The following is a 22,380-nucleotide window of genomic DNA, read 5'->3' on the forward strand; positions in this document are numbered from 1 at the left end:
TTACAATCTTCAAAAATTTCTCATAAATAATAATGAGAATTCCATTGGGAGCATTCTTTGAGATGAAGTTTTACTTGCATTTGAAATACAAAATGTATTTAATATGATTGCCAAGTATTGATTGGTGAAATGGTGGTATTAATACTGCCCTGTAGAAAGCAAGTTAATTACTGTAGATGTTTTATTCATACAGAATTAATTGTTTCATTAAAATCATGCAAATTTTAGATGGTACATAATAAATCACTTGATGAAATTTTGAAATGACCTTGTTTTAATACAAGCATTGTAATGGCTTGTATTTCATACTAAGCCCCCTATCAAAAACCATTGACATATAGCCCAGGGCTTTGTATGGAACTTTTGAGTCCTGTACATACATACAAATGGCCTGTTGCTGTTTAAGTATGTTGCTTGTGCAAGATTCCAATTTTAGAGTTTCCCCATGTAATATGTTGCCTGGATTAGCTTTCAGTTATAATTAAGTTGAATTGTGTATTTGCCTTAAATTTGTTCAAAATTTAAATGAAATCTGATTTATTGCTTAACTAGAATTTTCCGTAGAAAACTGGGAACTGATAGAATTGAAACTCTGTGCAATTACGTGAGGAACATATGCAATTATTAGTGAGTAAAGTACTCCAGGCCACTCCATGAAAATCATAGAGACTGTCAGAGAAGGTCACTAAAGGGAGATAATTAACTGCTATATGTTATTAGAATAATATGTGTGTAATGGAGATCTAATGATGGTAGAATAATCTTGAAGGACTTGGGGGCATTATCTGGGTAATTTACTGGAAGTGATCATAGAAATACCATAATTCACACAGAAAGAGGTGGTCATTTTGTAGAAAATGGACTTGCTGTACTGTTGATGAACTCCTTCAAGCACTGAAGTCTCAGACAGAGCTGGTCATTAAAGGCAATTATGACTTTGTCCTGTTGCTGAACTTGTAAATGGACTTTACTTGGAACTTCTAAATATTTCCATCTTGAAAATTGTGCTCTGAGCTGTTTTTAATTGAGAATGAACTGGTTACCTGAAATGGTCTTAATAATGTTCAAAGTAAGAGCAGTCCAACTGGTTTTAGAATTTCATGCAGTTGAAAATATGTTCATTGTCAATCAAAGATTCATATTCAGACACTGGCCATGGTTTTTAATAAGTTACTATTATGTGCAGTTGATTACATTTTTGCCAGTATGGTAAGTCTATGGTTTAATATTATTGAAAGGAAGACTTAAACAACCCACTAAAATTCATATGAACGCTTCTTCCTGTTTGTGCCAATTGGTGCAGTTTGCCTAAATTTAAAGCAGGCAGTGCAGAAATTTGCAAAATATTACATAAAAATAAGGCAAGGCTATTCGATTGACACAAAAATTTATCTCTTCAGAGATGTTTCCAATAATAAGCGAAAAATGTAATACTCCTAATAGGGAATACCGGTACTCTACTTTCTTGATTAACTTTTTATTTCTCGCAGAACATTTACTATTTGAAGTATCTAAATGTATTTTTCTATTCTTTGATTTCACAATTTTTAAGATTTTACAACTTTTAAACAGATAAAGGTGCAATAAGAGATTTTGATGAAAGAATAAATGTATCCCATAATGTGTTGCTGATGGAAATTAAACATTTATTAGCTTTTTCAAGCATTGTCAAAATTCAATTAGTTTAGCTTGATATAAGGTAGGATAATCATTAAGGCTCGTAAATATTTTTAAAAGGTTTCTAAATTGCAATTTGTAGCCACAAAAAATGTGTTTAAAATGTATAATTTTTAAATGGAAAAGTTGAACAAGTGATAATTCTTTTTGATCAGATTAGTTTATAATGAACTATTAGCTGGATTATTTGATCGGTTTGATGAAAGACTGGGTTTGCTTGACTAGGGTTGTAGTTGCACAAGCTGCGTGCATAGGTTGGAACCCATGACTTCTTGGTAAATGGTTAATACCTTTACTACTTAAACATACTACTTGCATACACAATTATCTTAACACGTACATACGATATATTTCTGTTACATTTTTGTTAAAATTGTTAAAAGCTATTTTAAAAGAATTACGTCAGCTGAAACCTGTATTATTTTCTGTTTAAAAGGTCTTCCCACAAAAATTAGAACAAAGATTCTTTTTAACAAGTGTAAACCTTAGACATCATTACAATTAACTTGAAAGGACACAATACACTCCCTTGTTAACACACATGCACACAAATAATTACAACCTTTATTACATGTAAATTGTGTTGTAAATTCATGCGTCAGTGTGGTTCATTATTTCTCAAATGCACATTTCCTTGTTTAAATTTTAAAGACCATTTCACATACTATATATTCACCAAACAACTGATACCTTTTATTTTGTTTCAGAATCAGCAATTAAAGCTTTCATGTATTTGCCAAATTTTAATCTGCAACTCTCAGCCTAAAAAATTCTAAATCTATCAACTTGTGGAAAAACTTTACCTTTTTTCACCTTTTTAGACGTAAATCAGTAGCCGAACAGTACTAGAATTTCAATTTGTGCAGGTTCTCGTTTCTGTTTAGTTTTACTTTTCAGTTTAGGTCAAAGGTTTGAATGTTCCATTTTGTGTCCGCTCTGTATCTCCTAAACACCTTGAAGGATTTTCATGAAACTTGGGTCAAATGATCACCTCATCAAGACAATGTGCAGAACTCATGAGTCAGATATGTCGGCTAAAGGTCAAGGTCACAACTCAAGGTCAAAGGTTTGAGCTCTGTATCGCCTAAACCCCTTGAAGGATTTTCATGAAACTTGAGTTAAATGATCACCTCATATAGATGATATGCAGAACTCATGAGTCAGTCATGTTGGCTCAAGGTCACACTCAAGGTCAAAGGTTTGAGTCTTCCATTCTGTGTCCGCTCTGTTACATATCTTAAACCCGTTGAAGGATTTTCAAATTCATTGATGTTGTCATACCTGGACTATAAAATATACTTAACAACGTCAATGCAACCACCCAATACCATCAACCCTTTCACTATCCAATTAACAGTGTCGGGGATTATAGCTGTCTTTCAGACTGCTTTGTTCGATTTAGTTGTCAGTGGACCATTCTGTTGCAATTTTAGTTATCTATATTAGTACGTAAGTTTAATAATGCAGATGTTTTAAACATATAACTCTGTTATTAACATGCCCCTGGAATTTCACACCTGGCACAGACTGAAGTTAGGTCAAGGTTACAATGTAAAGCCCTCGCTTGTGACCTTGACGTTGGAGATATAGATCTGACTCCTTTTGTGTGACTGACACTTTATTATTCTAAACATTTCTATAAGTAAGTTTCATTTAACCATTTGAAATATATAGCTTATCCAGATAAAGTGTTCCAAATGTACAAACATTTTAAACTAATTAACCTTTAGCCTGTTGGCGGCAAGTGGTTCTGCCTTTGCGACCAGTGCAGACCAAGATCAGCCTGCACATCCGTGCAGTCTGATCATGGTCTGCACTGTTCGCTATTCAGTCAGTAAATTTTCAGTGAACACTCCCTTGAATGATAAGTGGTAATGCCCAAATTGAATGATGGACCAGTCCATTTTAGAAATTTAGCGTGCTAAGGGTTAACAAACTAACTGCATACATGTACTTTGTGGGCATAAATTCTAAATATAAATGGAAAAAAACAATTGTTAATTAATTGATACAGTGTATCAAATATAATGATGATAAAGTCATCATTTTTTGTAAGATTGTATTTCCTGTTAAAAGTACTTCCTGTTTATTCTATATAAAAACTTAATTAAGACGGCAATTAAAGTCAGAAAACATTTGCTTTTTGTCATCAAACAAAAGTTTAAACCGAAGATGAGTAATAATACTTACAGTAACTGTTGAAAATGTATCTAATTGTTTTAAATATCCATTTTCGAAAATCTTAAATCAAACCGTTGAAAAACTAAAACGTATTGTGACAGAACTTAATAGTTTCTTTAAGTTAAGTTAAACGAAATAAAAGGTCTTTTGAACATGTTGAAAGACGCTAAGCAAGAGGTTTGATAAACATGCATTTATCATGCAACACATGTCATTGTTAAATAAACATAGGTAGAGCATTATAATCTTAAGTTGTCATGATGTAATTCAAATGAAATTTGAAACTGATGGATTTATTGAATAAATGAATTTCGTTAGAGGGTTGATAAGTGCAAAAAGATGGTTATCATACCTTTAATTTGTGATATGGTATGAAAATTGCCCCTGTTAGCTAATTTTCAGAGTACATAAAAAAGTCAACACTGATTGGTTGATTTGAAATGATAAAATAATAACCTGTAGTTTATCTTGATACTGATTTTATCACAAAAGATAAATATGGCTCGTAATACATAATATATTATAAATCATCGTAACTAGGTATATATACAATGAGCTAAATATTAAGAAAGTTTTTAAAGATTTTATCACCAAAAAAGTATATAGATTATGGCTTAAATGATCTGTTGTAATAACTATTAAGTTTGAAGACTTTTTGATAGTTTGAAAAGACTTTACAGCCTGTTACATGTACAGGCATTTGCAAAGCAGACATATATATCATATTTTTTTATATCTATCAAAACCCTGGAAACTGTTACTTTTAGACAATATGTGCCAGAATTTCAAGGCTGTCGATGTTTTATTTTGTGGTATTTTTAGCAGCTAATTTCTCAACATGACAGATTAAATTAAATCATAGTCAAGAAAAAGAATAACATTGTTTACTTTCAGCTTAATTACATAACTTAAAGGGCTTCTTTAATGTGATGTCTTAAACATTTAGAAAGAAGTGCAAAAATATGGGTTCAAGATATTTATAGAAAAATGCATGCATCATGATGTTCAAATTTGTAAAAAAATATCATCATTTTAACGGGTCTTTAGAAACAATATCCCCTTGTGAAATACTGAAGTTGTTTTCTTTGTTGCAAAAATATCGTAAATCTGCACCAAGTGCCAGCATTTTTCTAAATACACTTTTAACAATTTTTTACAGCAGCCAAGCTAGAAAAAATACCGATATACCCGCAGTGCAAATGAAGAAAAAAAAGAGAAAAAAAAAGAAATTTCTCTTAACCATTTGTGTGATGATGATTAAAATATCCTTTAAATTCCATGTTTTATATTATCTTATAGCACACAAGTACACATACTCAGTTTTTGATAAGGAAAGTCAGAATATGTCAAAATTCACAGGACTAGTATGTCCAAAAAGATAAATTTTGATAAATTTATGACATTATGATACACAAATACTTGAGGACTGTAAATTCCCGTATAAGAAGTTTTAGTATGATCTATAAACAGTAGATAATGTACCTGCCATCTGTCGACATTTATAATGCCTTGTTAATAGAGTTTGATACAACCTTTCGACATGCATTGACAGTATTTTATTTCATTAGATGACAGTATGTATATGAATCTGATGTTTTGTACAATTATGATTACTATGAGCATATCATATCAGTCTTAATATGCATTAACCTTTATCCAGCTAGATTTCTGAAATGGACTGGTCCATCATTCGCTGTGGGCAACACCATTTTATCATTTGAAGGGATATTCACTAAAAGTTTACTATCTGAATAGCAAACAGTGCAGACCATGATCTTGGTCTGCACTGGTTGCAAAGACCAAATCACTTGCCTCCATCAGACTAAAGGTTAAAACACCAATTGCTTGAGGTCATCATAAGAAAAATGTTCCAGATTTTTGACCAATCTAAATTAAGTTAATATAAGAAAAACAGCCCCCAGGATCACATGATTTGTATGAGAGAGCCAGGATGTTTGAACTGAGCTCTGGCAATGGATAAATGGAGGAACAAGAGCTGTCTGTATTCAGCTATTTCTAAGCCTTTACACATTAGGCCATTGCTTGGCAGGATTTTTTGTAAATAAAAAACAAAAATTATCGGAAATTGAAATTTTATTAAAATTTTGTAACTCAGAAAAATTGCTTAAATACATGGCAAGAGTTATCAAACTTGATTTTTCCAGTAGATAGCTGTCAGACTGAAGTTTTAATCCACTACATAGAGTTGTAACTGAGCTTAAGGGGAAGCCCTGTTTGAAGACCTTGTTCGCAAAACTTGAACCAAGGTGTGACAATTCTGTAACAATGCTGACTCCCTGCTGAGTAGTAATTAAGAATAAATTTGCAGATTGTTATATTTTGAACATCATTCTGAGGTGATACTGCAAAAAATTAATGAAAATCAGGTCACCCTTGGCTCCAGGTAATTCTAAATATTCAAACTTTGATGTTTTAAAAGTTTTGTTGTTTTTTTTTCACTTTTAAATTGCATTTTCTGTACAAAGTTCATGACAAGGTATTATAATATGAATAATGCAAAGAAAATCTAAGATTTATTGCCTTACACATTGCAACCAAAATTAGCAACTTGCTAAAAATGAAAAATAAAATCACAAAAGTCACTTAGTACTTGATTGAGTAGCATTTTTTTCTTTCAATAGCAGTGGTATCTGATAATATTGGCTCCTGTGGTTCAAAAGTTCAAATAGTTCTGTCTGTAAATAAAGAGTTTATCATTGAGATTAATTTATCAAGAATAGATAATTAAGATAACTACTGCTTGACTATATGTCATTTCCTTGTGATTAATATGGTACAGGGAAACTGCTCAAGCATTGAGTGATCAAACTGTAAGAATTATGGAAGGAATTCATTGCAAAATGCAGGTCGAGATCTTTTGTATTGGGATAATTATGGTTACAGCTATGTTAGCTGTACTTTGTTCATAGGAGATAACTCCGGAGGCTATTCAAAATTTATATAAATTATGCCCCTTCTCTTTGAGGAAAGTGAAAAAAAGAGGAAAATTTAGAAAAACATTTTTTAAAAATGATAAAAGATTTGCTAGTTGATAGCCAGACTAGGTGGACTAAGTAGTAGCATGTTTTTTTATTGTTCTTGTTCATTGTTTATCCCCTGAAACCTTTCTTTGTAAGTAACTGACAACTTCCCCACATGGATTAGCGGAGATGGACCAGTGACACTAGACACACTATTGTCTTCAGTAAAGTAATCACAGAGAAAGTGTCCAGTGCCACAAGACTCGAGATCTATTTTTTGCAGCTATTTTGTGCTCTATACCTAGCTGCTATAAGCTTAATTATTAGTTGAGGTTTCATGTGTTGCAGTCAACCTGTCTGACATATGCCTGTAAAGTCAAAAGGTAACAAGATTTGGTGTTATGATATTATAAACAGTTAAATGAAGTTTAAGTGGTGTTTATTAGCTCACCTGAGCAATGCTCAGGTGAGTTTTTCTGATCGCTCGATGTCCGGCGTCTGTCGTCCGTCGTCTGTCGTCTGTCGTCTGTCGTCTGTCAACATTTAGCTTGTGTATGCAATAGAGGCTGTATTTTTCAATTAATCTTCATGAATATTGGTCAGAATGATAACCTTGATGAAATCTAGGCCGAGTTCGAAAATGGGTCATCTCGGGTCAAAAACTAGGTCACTAGGTCAAATCAAAGAAAAACCTTGTGTATGCGATAGAGGCTGTATTTTTCATTTAATCTTCATGAATATTGGTCAGAATGATAACTTTGATGAAATCTAGGCCGAGTTCGAAAATGGGTCATCTCGGGTCAAAAACTAGGTCACTAGGTCAAATCAAAGAAAAACCTTGTGTATGCGATAGAGGCGGTATTTTTCAATTAATCTTCATGAATATTGGTCAGAATGATAACCTTGATGAAATATAAGCCGAGTTCGAAAATGGGTCATCTCGGATCAAAAACTAGGTCACTAGGTCAACTCAAAGAAAAACCTTGTGTATGCGATAGAGGCTGTATTTTTCAATTCTTCTTCATGAATATTGGTCAGAATGATAACCTTGATGAAATCTAGGCCGAGTTCTAAAATGGGACATCTGGGGTCAAAAACTAGGTCACTAGGTCAAATCAAAGAAAAACCTTGTGTATGCGATAGAGGCTGTATTTTTCAATTCATCTTCATGAATTTTGGTCAGAATGATTGCCTTGATGAAATCTAGGCCGAGTTCGTAAATGGGTCATCTCGGGTCAAAAACTAGGTCACTAGGTCAAATCAAAGAAAAACCTTGTGTATGCGATAGAGGCGGTATTTTTCAATTGATCTTCATGAATTTTGGTCAGAATGATTGCCTTGATGAAATCTAGGCCAAGTTCGAAAATGGGTCATCTCGGGTCAAAAACTAGGTCACTAGGTTAAATCAAAGAAAAACCTTGTGTATGCGATAGAGGCGGTATTTTTCAATTGATCTTCATGAATTTTGGTCAGAATGATAACCTTGAAGAAATCTAGGCCGAGTTCGAAAATGGGTCATCTGGGGTCAAAAACTAGGTCACTAGGTCATATCACGTAAAAACCTTGTGTATGCAATAGAGGCGGTACTTTTCAATTGATCTTCATGAATTTTGGTCAGAATGATTACCTTGATGAAAGTTAGACCAAGTTCGAAAATGGGTCATCTCGGGTCAAAAACTAGGTCACTAGGTCAAATCAAAGAAAAACCTTGTGTATGCAATAGAGGCGGTATTTTTCAACTGATCTTCATGAAATTTAGCCAGAATGATTACCTTGATAAAATCTAGGCCGAGTTCGAAAATGGGTCATCTCGGATGAAAAACTAGGTCACTAGGTCAAATCGAAGAAAAACATGTGTATGCAATAGAGGATGTATTTTTCAATTGATCTTCATGAAATTTGGTCAGAGTGATTGCCTTGATGAAATCTAGGTCGATTTTGAATATGGTTATCTCAGGTCAAAAATTAGGTCACTAGGTCAAATTAAAGAAAAATCTTGTGTATGCGATAGAGACTGTTTTTTTCAATTGATTTTTATGAAATTTGGTCAGGTTGATTGCCTTAATAAAATCTAGGTCGAATTTGAATATGGGTCATCTGAGGTCAAAAACTAGGTCACTTGGTCAAATCAAAGAAAAAACATCTGTATGTGATAGAGGCTGTATTTTTCAGTTGATCTTCATGAATTTTGGTCAGAATGATTGCCTTGATAAAATCTAGGTCGAGTTTGAACATGGGTCATCTAGGATCAAAAACTAGGTCATATCTAAGAAAATGCTTGTTTTATCGCAAGAGACCAATTTTTTGGTCCAATCTTAATGAAAATTGGTCAGAATATTTGTTTCCATGAAATCACTAGGTCAAACATGTTTTACACTGTTATGGAGTGTTTCTTAGGTGAGCGACCTAGGGCCATCTTGGCCCTCTTGTTTTTTAAAATATCAGCTATATATAGATTTGTTGGAAATTTTGTATTGCATTATTTTGTACCTTCGACATTATACAGAGAACTCTTAAGCTTGATATTTTGTCATCTTACCAAGTAGTAGCATAGTTTGATATTTACAAGGCAATTATTTTTATGTGTTGAAGAAAAATTGATAAATTATGCATGAAACCTAATATCACATTAGTTAATAAAGCATTAAGTACATTACAAATTTTTGTAGAGGGTAATATAACAAACCAAAAAAAAAATGCAAAAAGAAAACTGATCTAATCAATGCCTTGAAATATCACATGTTTATTGACATTAACATGAATTTTTTATGACTTTCAAAGTGATAAATTACTACTCGAAAATATGTGTCCTTTGAAAAAAATTGATAAACATTAACCTTAAAGGGAGGTAATTGATTAGTCTGGATGAAGTATAGGGAATTAGGCTATGGTTAATTAATCACCATCAACATATTTGTGTTGTTCAATATTTTATGGCCACTTATTAGATCAGAAAAAGGTCTCATCTGTCCTCAAAATATTCCTTTTAAGATAAAAATGTGTGTATGTTTAGCAACTTTGTCTCTCGTGTTATACAAAGTTTTGAGATGTTAATGGATTTGTTATGTTCATTGAGCCATCATGTTATGGTCATATTATCCATGTTTTTTTTACTGATTTTGTTATAAATGTCAATTTGAACACAATTCATTTGTCCTGTATACAGTAATTAAGCAGCTGTCATAAAAGATTGGTCACAATTGATTAAAGAAAATTTTCACAATTTTTTCATGTACATAATCATTTTACTTAAATAACACAAAATTTTCTTCATTAATGTAAACATAGATGAATACCATACACGGCAATCATGTTGTAGTATATATATGTCAGATAATAATTACTTATATTATTTTTTGATATACCTTAACAGTGATTATCATCTGTAATTTGATAAGGAAAATTGAGTGTAATGTACTTGTCAAAATATTTTGAATATTAATTAGTATGTTACAATAAATGACAGCTACTGGTAATAGCATTAAAAATTGTAATTCGGATGATGTTCTGTAAAAGTCATGCCAAATGTTACCACTTTTATTCTGTATTGTTTCATTTTACAGGTCTGAGTACCTACGATGATTTTTTAAAAAAAATCATGAAAAACTTGAACAAAGCACAGGAAATGAAAGAACAAGTAAAATTAGCAGGAATTTAAAAGGACTGATAACACATTGGAATTGAATTTGAATAAAGCAGCAATTTTAAAATATTGATTCATCTGAGAAGTCAAATGAAATGAATAAAAAAGGGGTTTAACAATAAAATTGAATAAAGCAGGAATTAATAAAATTGAATAAAGTAAGAAATGAAAAGGTGTTAAAGTAAGAAATGAAAAGGTGTAAAGCAGAAAATAAAAAACAAACAATGTGACAACTAGTACATGAAATTCAGTATGCACGCATTCTCATAAAGGCCAGCCAGTATCCTGTTTCTACCAATGTAAAAAATGCCAGTCACAGACTTGCATATAAATTGTCAGTTCAGTGCCTGTTTAGGATATTCATCTTACATAAAAAAGTCCATTAATGGAACTGATTTACATGCTGGCAATTGATTTCGTCTTAAGTTTCTGCCATGCCATCTACTGCTGACTCGGCAGAATTGTAATTAAGGCATAAAGAAATTGATTTTAAGTGAAAGCTAATATGCCATTAATTGTTGTGCTGTTTTGATTTGTTTTTTGCCTGGCTTTCCAGTGTCATGACCATCTGATGCTTAAAGGACAAACAAAGAAGACATTAGACTTGTGACATTATTGATCCATTGAACTGGGCGGAATTCCTCTGGAAATCCTCTTGCAATTTCCTACAGTGAAGTAGTAATGAGTGATGACCAAGTAATTTACTGTTTTCAGCAAAATGTTCTTGAGTTACCTAGAAACTTGTGACTTTATAGCTAATAACAATAGGAGAGATTTTTTTACAAAGAAAAATGCTATATATATATATCCACCAAAAAAAAAAGTTCTTAGGAAATCTTCTTCCCCAAGCTTGAAATTCAGTCCATTTCCTCCACATCATAGTATATATAGTGTTTTAAATTGTCTGATTCTCTACTGTGAACTGGACCTTTAACCCTTACCCTGCTAAATTTCTATGATGGATTTGTCTATCTTTCAGTTTAGACAGTAACTTTAGCTGTTTAAAAGGGATGCTTACAAAAAGATACTGACTGGATGGCAAACAGTGCAGATCTTAATCAGACTGCACAGATGTGCAGGCTGATCATGATGGCAGAATCAATGCAGCATGATAAGGGTTAACGTAAGAGACCTTGGGTTTGCAGGCCACATTTTGGTATATTGCTTGCTTTTGGTTGATTTTGTCTTTGATAACCATCTACATTTTAAGTTATAAATTGGTAATTTTACATATTTAATTACAAAATCTTTCTAAGGAGACTGGAATTGATGCAACTGCACGTAATATGAAATGGCCTGGCAACATTTGGGTTTCCTATATACGGTATAAATAAAAGTCAATTTCTTCTTTTTCAGTTGAGTTCATGTATTTTGTTACCAAATTACTAATTGTTCTGAAAATCAAGTTGGTATACTAACCTTTCGTTGTGACACTCAGTGACAATGTGTCAAAAGAATTCCTGCCACAAAAGGTTCTAATATACATACTAAAGATTAAATTTAAATTTGAAGGCTAAATATATAGTAAATATTTTGACATCATGATAAAACGGTAGCCTTGAAAGTAAGAGTGTTAATCTTGAAAATACATTCTACAGTAACCATCCAGATATGACGCTATCATGTAATTTGCATGTTTAGCGGTAATGACCGTGCTTGCGCAATCATCACATGTGAACACTTGTCCTTGATACTCTATATTAACCATTTTAGGCTGAGCTTAAAATTTTGCATTTTCTCCAGCTGTCTCTTAAAGTTAATACATAAGCTAAAATGTTATTGTTATATTTTACTGTATTTGATAACTTCCCTTTAGTTGTTAGTATAACAGGAGTTCATGCTCTTGTTAGAAATTGTCTAAAAGAGTTGAAAATTTTAAATGAAAGACTTAATATTTAAAGAATAATAATGTTATTCTATTGAAGTGTCATTATAAAAACAAAATTTTTAATGTTATATACAGCTAGTTGTTGAACTCTATATTACTTTTGACACTTTGACACTGTTTAGAATTGTCAAGGTTTTTACCCAAAGAACATTTTGCCAAAATTTCAGATTAAAAGATGATTCATGAAGGACTTATGGACCTAAATATTGTTCATTTAATATATCAGTCTGTCAGTCTGTTGGTCTGTCAGTCTGTCCGCAATTTTCGTGTCCGGTCCATATCTTTGTCATCGATGGATGGATTTTCAAATAACTTGGCATGAATGTGTACCACAGTAAGACGACGTGTCGCGCGCAAGACCCAGGTCCGTAGCTCAAAGGTCAAGGTCACACTTAGACGTTAAAGGTCATTTTTCATGATAGTGCATTCCTTTTCCAGTCCATATCTTTGTCATCCATGGATGGATTTTCAAATAACTTGGCATGAATGTGAACCACAGTAAGGCGACATGTCGCGCGCAAGAACCAGGTCCGTAGCTCAAAGGTGAAGGTCACATTTAGATGTTAAAGGTCATATTTCATGATAGTGCATTGATGGGCGTGTCCGGTCCATATCTTTGTCATTCATGCATGGATTTTAAATTTATTGGGCATGAATTTGTACCACAGTAAGACGACGTGTCGCGCGCAAGACCCAGGTCCGTAGGTCAAAGGTCCTAAACTCTAACATCGGCCATAACTATTCATTCAAAGTGCCATGGGGGCATGTGTCATCCTATGGAGACAGCTCTTGTTTTCTATCAGAATATCAAAAATACATCAAAATAGAAATTTAAACAAAAAAACTTAATTTAGACATCTGTGGCCACCCCAAGTGAAAAATTAGTAGTATTCAGTAACCTGTCCGCCATTACAGGACTTAACCAGGTAACTCCCATGCTGGTTCTTTTAGTACTGTTAGGCCTGAAAATTACTTACTTAAAATTGGCCTTCAGTATTCACATTATATGACAAGTAGCATGTAATGTGCAAGATAACTCACAGCATTTTGTAAAACAAAAGCCCAACGTCTGAATTATGTCCTTGATTACAGATAAAGACTGAAATAATGAAGAAAATTTCATTGACATTAAGTATCCTATTGTTGGTTACAGTTGCACATCATGCCAGTCTGAATTAAAACACATGTAATGTTTATCATGGTGCTATAAAATGCAGTACAGAAATTATGCAAACATGTTTTTTATTTTACCGTATTGTTTCTTATTAGAGCTTAAATCCTCCTTAATTAGTTAAAATTTCAACCCGACTTAGAATTTTTATGTCCAAGCGTAGTCATAAAGTTTGAGAAAATATATAAATCACCATTCCGAAAAATCACAAAACCGTACAAAATCGACATAGCTAAATTTCAGCTCAGTCATTCACACAATATTGGCATAGAAAAGTGGCCGGGCCCTTGTGCATGGTGGTATATATATAATACGGTACTTATTTCATTATAATGTATTGCAGATCATGACCAATATGCACATTATGCAATGATTAATTCTCTTTAAGATGTAGTGTTTTACATATTACTGAAAACAACTGTCTGGCTGAGAAAGTTGAAACAAAATATAGAGAAAGATTAATTAACATTCACCCCACCACAAAGAATGTAGAATGACTTGTTTCACTAACGGGTCCCCACTTGCATGTACAACATGTAGTAGTCTAAACAATCTGCAGAGTCCAGACTTTGAAGATTTTGTTGAGATTTTAACATTAATGAGCACTGCTGTGCATAACCAACTTCAGGGTTTTGCAACAAGTATGGATCAAGATCAACCTGCACAGTATGTGGTCTGATCTGGATCTATACCATTTTCTGATCAGTTCAGTTGCATGAAGTGCTGAAATTGACAGACAAACAGAACCGATACCCAGGGGATACTCAAAAACCAGTATGGATGGCTCTACTGATACTGATCTTTGCTGGTTTCAAAGCCTTAACATTGGTTTTGGCACAGCTAGCAGTGTTCAAATTCAAATTGAAATAGTTATCAAATCATTAAGAAACACTCTTTATTTCTGACCATCTAAATTATTTCAGGATGCCAGTTGCTACCTCCTTCAGTGATGTAGTTGTATTATCAGGAACATATTTATAGATGCCATAAAATTTTTCTTTTAATGATTGATGAGGTAGGGTAGGTGCAGTTTAAGACTAGGTAAAAAAAATATTGTCTGGTGTTTACGCAATACGCATGTGCCTCCAATATGGCCGACTTCCGATTATTACGTAACATGAAAATTTTCTATTAGTATTATGAAGAACAAAGGATGTGTCTTAGAAAAAAAAATGACTTTATTGTTCTGTGCAAAGCAATGTCAATATAACTGCAGTTATTGTCTCCATAATATGAACACTAGGTATATATGTAATACAAATTATACCAATTAGAAAGTGTAGACTCAGACAAAATTGCAAAATATCTACCAAAGTTTAGAGATACGTGGTGTACAACTGCAGGATAGACACCGTTTGAAGCAAAATGAAGCAAAGCTCCGGCCAACAGCTGTGAATGTTGTAATAGTAACCCAGTGGTAAAACACATTTCAGCCATGCCATGGGAAAACCAACATAGTGGGTTTGCGACCAGCATGGATCCAGACCAGCCTGCGCATCCGCGCAGTCTGGTCAGGATCCATGCTGTTCGCTAACAGTTTCTCTAATTGCAATAGGCTTTGAAAGTGAACAGCATGGATCCTGACCAGACTGCGCGGAAGCGCAGGCTGGTCTGGATCCACGCAGTCTGGTCAGGATCCATGCTGGTCGCAAACCCACTATGTTGGTTTTCCCATGGCACGGCTCATTTCACTAAATGCCTATTGTGACAAAAGACAATTAGGAGACATAAAGGGAGGTAACCAGAAACAATGGATTCAGCTATACTCATTTTCACTTACTGTTAGTCAGTTTTTAAAGCTTTTACAAAGTTAGGAGAAAAAGAAATTTATTTATTTTAATTATATTTATAACAAAAACTGTAGAAAATCAAATTAGGCATGCTGACTCTTTGAAGCCGTCTGACTCACATGAACAGTTCATAATTATTGTGGTCCCAATTTATTGTTTTCTTTATTATTTTCTACTTTTGAATCCCTCGAAACCAAGGTCAGAAGAACAAATGATAAAGGTTACAAGATAGATTTTAAAAGAAAGAATACCTCAAAGTGATTATTTCTATTTTAACCATGTATATTGAAGCATTGGCCTCGTGAAGTTTAAGGAAATTAAACATATGACAATAAATATCAATATAAATGGTTTCTTACCAAGACATATTGTATATCCTGGTCCTCAAGTATTTATAAATTTTGCTATATCCAAAGCTGTCATGAAAGTTGAAGGTATTAAAACACTGACATATAGGTATTACCTGCGCAGTTTCGTCTTAGCCTTGAATTTAAATATAATTGAAAAGACAAGTAGATATTTAAAATACAATCCTAAGTTATTTATATATATCCACGTGTACGTTTAAAATTCTCCTGTCATTTCAAGTGGCGAATTATCGGACTGCACATATTTGTATTGCACACCTTTGAAAGTCTATCGCTAAACTGTCTGTCATGAACAGTATCAGCTGAGATCTATATGATTTTGCTAGATTACACAGTCGATAGATTGTACACTGATAACCCTTATGTCCACACTGTATTACAGCAAAGATTATAAATCTCTTTTATCTTTCATACAGTCTTTTTATATATAATATCATATTGTAAAACTAAAAAATATTTGTTAGATTATATGCATATATGTTTAAATGATATTGTGAAATAAATTGCTCACACTTAGCAAAGGTGATGACATTTTTCTTTCTCTTGTTTAAACAGTTTGGCACCTGTTAATTTCTATGGCATTGCATTTTACCTTGTCTTATTTTTCGAAAAAGTTAATATTTTGTTCTTTGCAAGGAGACATCAGAGGCCAAGATAAAAAAAAAATGGAAGTTTAAAGACCTAGCTCAGAACTTTATCATTTGATTGGTTGCTGCTTGGCACAAATTTGATATTGACCAATGGCAAAGCCACATTCTGAGACCTGTCTATAAGCTTGGGCTCAGAACAACAAAGATTACCAGAGTGGGGATGCAGTGGTCCAGTGGTAACACTGTCTGACTACAAAACCAGGGGTCGTGAGTTCGGACCCCAACTCCTCCAGTTAAAAATTACTAGCATTGGGATAAGAGTCCCATGTATGGAAGCTTTACACCTGGGGCACTAAAGAACCCTGGGGCACTAAGAACCAGGGAAGCTTCTGGCATTGGAGGGTCTTCTGTATCTTGCACTATCCTCCCACTTAAACATTACGAACAGTCTTCTGGAGGTCCGTTGCCCATATGGGTTACCGGTGGCGGCTACAAATAAACTTATATAATATAAATATTACCATTATTGCACAGTGTCCCTTTCATACTTTTCACCATATTATAACAAGTTTTGTTTTGGATAATTCTGGTACTGTTAGCCAGATTTATAGTAAAATAATAGTACTAAATCATTGTTAGTGGTAATACATATGACTTCTTGAACCACTAATCTGATTATTTCTGCCAGTGATACCTGACTTATCTTTTAATGTGACATAATAGAGGCACTGTAATTTATTGTGGGCAAAAATATTTGAAGTCTTTAATAATGTAAGAATTTTAATATTGCCACCAGGTAATAATATGTAGACAGTGTCATAAGAAGTTTAATGACATTTATTCTATTCATAGTAAACACTTACCACAGTTTTATAAGTCCTTGAAATGTTATGGTTCAAAATCCAAGATGATGTATAAAAGAGTGGTTATCTTTTTTGACATACGTAAATCAAATTCAATCGTTACAGTGCCGGTCAATAGTTTGTTTTATTGACTAGTCTTTCAAACCGAGCCTGCAACATTTTTGTTTTTGCCATGATGAGCGACCTGTGGAGTTTCCACTTTTTATGCCCCCCTTCGAAGAAGGAGGGGTATATTGTTTTGCAGATGTCAGTCGGTCTGTCGGTAGGTATGTAGTCCAATCCGTTTCCGGATGATAACTCAAGAATGCTTGGGCCTAGTATCATGAAAGTTGATAGGGAGGTTGGTCATAACCAGCAGATGACCCCTATTGATTCTGTGGTCAGTAGGTCAAAGGTCAAGATCACAGTGACCCAGAACAGTTAAACCGTTTCTTGACGTTAACTTGAGAATGCTTGGGCCTAGGATAACAAAACTTGATAGGGAAGTTGATCATGATCAGCAGATGACCCCTATTGATTTTGAGACCAGAGGTCAAGGTCATACTGACCCAGAACAGTAAAACTGTTTCCGGATGATAACTTGAGAATGCTTGGGCCTAGGATCGTGAAAGTTGATAGGGAGGTTAATCATGACAAGCAGATGACCCCTATTGATTTTGAGGTCAATATGTCATTGGTCAAGGTCACACTGACCCAGAACAGTAGAACTTTTGTGTACAGTGATAAAATAATTTCTGTTCCTTGTGCAGTTACTGAATGCATCAAGGGGGGAATTTGTGTTCTACGAAAAAACATTCTTTTAGGTTATAATATGTCAGTTCTATCTGTTTTTAATGCTTAGCTAAAATGTTAATTCTTTATATGATATATTTAGTAAATATGTAAATAAATGTGAAGAAAATGGAAAACAATAAAAAAAAAGTCACTTATTGTAAAATAGACTAAATTTTGTGATCCAAAAAATACAATTCATAAATGATAAATCCTGTTATATTGAATCATTCTTAAGTAACAGTAACTATTAGTGTTAATCCCATTTTTTTTCAAGTCATCAAATTCATTACATATCACTAACAAACACATAATTTTACACTAAAAAGTAGCCCTTAGCTATAATTAGGTGTTGACATCACCTTTAACTTTCTTTCATCACAGTTTACCTCAAATTGACTTACCAGTTTTGTGTGGTGAAAAATATAATAAAATAGAAAAAAGATGAAACTTCAGATAACTTTCCACTGTTTATACAAAATATTACTATTTCAAGGCATTATGTGGCTGGTGGCAGCTGATTTGTTAAAAATGCGTAGTATTTTTGTCAATATTGTACTGATACATTATCTAAATAACATGGGTTTGACTGTTTATGGCCGCCTTAAGATTGTGGTTATAAAAGTACAGTTTTATTTCCTTGTATAAATTGGACCTGAGAGAAATTATAAAGTCTTAACTTAAATAAGATATAAATTCTGTTTTGATGTACAGTAAGCTTTTAAGGTCTTCAAGACTATATGTCACTTTCAGAAAACTCCAGTAAATGGAATATATACATTGTACAGCATTTTACCACAAAAAGTGTACACTTAGTATTTATTTGAATACAGGACCAAAATCATACTGACCTGTCCTTTATAGGTTAGGAATCAGATTTTCACATTAATTTACATAATTCTTGTATTATTTTAACCAAGTGTATATGAAACTACCATTAAATTGAGATTTGAATTATAAAGTTATTCTATATCTTTGAATGCTCAGACCAGAAAATATAAATGGACAGATTCCAGCAAATGTAAGTTTCAATACAAAGGGATTGACTGATCAGACAGATTCCAGCAAATATAGGTTTCAGTACAAAGGGAGGTAATCTTAATACGACTGATCAGGCAGTTTGCAGCAAATGGAGGTTCCAGTACAAACGGAAGTAATCTTAATATGACTGATCAGGCAGATTGCAGCAAATGGAGGTTTTATTACAAATGGAGATAATCTTAATATAATTAATTGGGTTGGTTCCTGCAAATGGAGGTTTGAGTACAATGGAAGAATTTTTTTTTACGTGACTGATGAGATGAGTTGCAGCAGAGTAAGTGCATGTATAAATAACTGTATGCCAGTTGATTAAACCTTGAACAGAAGGGTTTAAATAAGTTAGAAACTACTACTTTTTAAATCTTCAATAAGATAAATATCTATCAATATAAAATTTCCAGGGATGTCAGAGCTTATTCAGTTTTGCAACATGAAGAAAGACCTATTATGATGATAAACTTTTATAAAATTACTTTAAAACTGAATTGGTTTAACACATATTAAATTCCCATCCACATAATTATTGATAGCTAAAACAAATTCTTTGCAGTTCTAATTCATGTAATATTTTGTACTATACATATCAAAGATGAATGAATTATATACAATGAAAACTCTGTAAACTGGGGTTGTTCTTGAAAAAAAAAGAACAAAATTTTAAGGGAACGAAATCAATTAAATGACAAAAAAAATAGATTTAAAGATATTGCTAGCCTTTATAACATTGTTTTTTTTTTTTTCTAAAAAGCTGGAGTAGTTATAAGTAGTTAAGACTTTCACAAAGATACAAAAAAATTGTTTACAATATTAAATTGATCATTCTTGTAAAAAAACTTAAATATTCCCAATACAAACTATTGCCAAATTACAGAGTATTAATACACTGACTTAAAACTATTACCGTAATAATTCTATTTATAGCCCATGCTCTAATAAACGCCCAGTCCCGACTTTTTGTAAAAAAACGGCCTTTTTTAAGAAAGAAATCAAAAATACGATGTTATCTAATAAGCGCCCATCCTATGAATCTTAGAAAATAATCCTACCTTTTATCAGTTAAACAGCGAGTTTTCTTATTTCCCTTCTGATGTACGAGGGTACATCACTTTTCTTGTCTTTAATTCCGTATATTTTATAGGAACACAGTATTTCAATGCCTGCTCCTTGCACGAACAATAGCACTATCACTGTGTTTGTTTTCAGGTTCTAATATGCATGTCAGTATAGTTCCGAAAGGATGATTAATTTTATGAACATGATAACCTTTTATGGCTGCTTTAACTGAAACTAACACACATGCCGCCATATTCATATATACATGCAATGTGTATTGACCCAGGTAAACATGTGCTAATGCAAAGGCACGCGCTTTTCGTAATTACGTCACGTCACTAGTCTGACATTTCGAAACAGGGGTCCCGCAAGGGAAATTTAATCAATACTGGATTCAAAGTGCTTTGATCTAAAACAATAGGGTGTTTTTTTTAATTTGCTTGAAAATGACAGAATCACGAACAAAAGTACTTAATACTATATTCACGACAGAATAAATTAAATTTAATCATGTATCTTGTTAGTTTAGCTTGGCCGGTTATAGTGCCGATATAGTACGGCCGTTATCGATTTTTGTACGACTATCACATCATTACTTTCTTATAGTCACCGGTACATTTTAAATAAATATTACATCAAGATTTTGAATGTTTGCTGGTGATTTGTCTCTATTATTCGCCCATCCCCAACTTTTGAGCCGACCGTGTTTCTAATAAACGCCCGGGCTATAAATAGAATAATTACGGTACCTGTTTAAATTTCTTAGCCTTGAATTTAAAATTGATTGAAAAAAAAGCTAGATATTTAAAATACAATCCAGCGTTATTTATATATATCCATGTGTACATTTAAAATCCTCCTGTCATTTTAAGTGGTGAATTATTGGACTGCACATATTTGTACTGCACACCTTTGAAAGTCTATCTCTAAACTGTCTGTCATGAACAGTATCAGCTGAGATCTATATGATCCTGCTAGATTACACAGTCAAATGATATACACTGATAACCATTATGTCCACACTGTATTACAGCATAAAATAGTCCCTTTTATCTTTGGCACAATCTTTCTGTTTTTGTATTGATAAGGCAAGAAATATGGTAGATACATTTAAAACAGACTGGAGTTTAATGAACAGATTTTTAATAAGGTTTAGCATCACAGGGGCATAATTATGGTGACTTTCCAGCTTTAAATGGTGGAGGAAGACTTCTTTATTTCAGGCAATTGAGCTAACACCAACGACCTGTAAGCCAGCTGGATATTGGCTTCTTCACATGAAAGGATTTTTTGTCCCAATAAAGGTTTCGAACCCACTAGGATGAGGGTCAAGTGATTGGAGACAATTTTGAATTAAGAAAAGCTTTGCTTTAGATAATTTTTCTATTTTACCCAGATTTATAGTTAAATATTAAACTGCTAAATTTCTAAAATGGACTAGTCCATCATTCAATCTGGGCTATACCATCTATTATTTTAAGGGGTTTTCACTTAAAATTCACTGACTGAATAGCGAACAGTGCAGACCATGATCAGACTGCACGGATCGCAAAGGCAGAATCACTTGCCGCCAGCAGGCTTAGGGTTAAATAAATAATTCGTAATGGTAATACATATTGACTTCTTTAGCCTTTAATAATCTGATTATTTCTGCCAATGATACAGACTTATCTTTTAATGTGACATATAACAGAGGCACTATAATGTAAGAATTTTAGCACAAAAATACATAGAATTACAAAAATCAGAGTAACCAAAGTTTAATCAGGTTTATTCTATTAACACTAACCGAAGTTTTATTAGTCCTTGAAGTTTTATGGTTTAAAAACCAAGATGGTATAATACAAGGTTAACACTTTCAGCTCTAGTACATTGAACCAAATTTGTCAATTTTTCATGGTTTTTTTCACGCTTGGTTTAAATGATATTTTTTGTATGTATGAATGTCAGAAAAAAATAGGGAACTACATAAAAAGTTAATAAAAATGGTAAAAACACATACACTCCAAATATTATGATTTAACCTATTATTAGAATAAATTGTAAATCCAGACATTTATTTATATTTTAAATGGCAGTAACAGTTACTGTTGTTGATCACAATTTATCCTTTTTTCCCCCCAAATCATTATGAAATTCATTAGAAATCACTCATAAATAAGTAATTTCAAGCTAAACATCCATCCCTTGTAGCTATTTATTTAAAGGTATTGACATCACCTTTTCCAAATCTTCACATCATCACAGTTTACCTCAAATTGACTTCTTTACTTGATTGAGGATGATTAAACAAGTTTTGTGTGGTGAAAAATACAATAAAACAGGAAAAAGATGAAATTACAGATAACATTGCAACTGTTTAA

The 22,380-nt window shown here is 33.0% G+C and overlaps 1 protein-coding gene across 7 annotated transcripts in view; it reads right to left on the reverse strand.

Moving 5' to 3' along the window:
- The window catches only part of LOC123557823 (leucine-rich repeat-containing protein 24-like), a 47,805-nt gene that overhangs the window by 11,671 nt on the left and 13,754 nt on the right, over nt 1-22,380 (reverse strand). The window contains exon 1 of one of the 7 annotated variants that reach the window (XM_045349531.2): nt 22,238-22,274. The exons of 1 other annotated variant lie outside the window; for it this stretch is intronic. The gene's annotated coding sequence lies outside the window, so the exon portion shown is untranslated. Of the gene's footprint in view, nt 1-3,867; nt 4,009-15,690; nt 15,933-20,766; nt 20,903-21,806; nt 22,206-22,237; nt 22,275-22,380 lie in introns of those variants that run through there. 5 more of the 7 variants (XM_053544169.1, XM_045349530.2, XM_045349528.2 and 2 more) reach the window with 5 other exon arrangements.

Source organism: Mercenaria mercenaria, chromosome 5, assembly GCF_021730395.1.
Source record: "Mercenaria mercenaria strain notata chromosome 5, MADL_Memer_1, whole genome shotgun sequence".
NCBI lineage: Eukaryota > Metazoa > Mollusca > Bivalvia > Venerida > Veneridae > Mercenaria > Mercenaria mercenaria.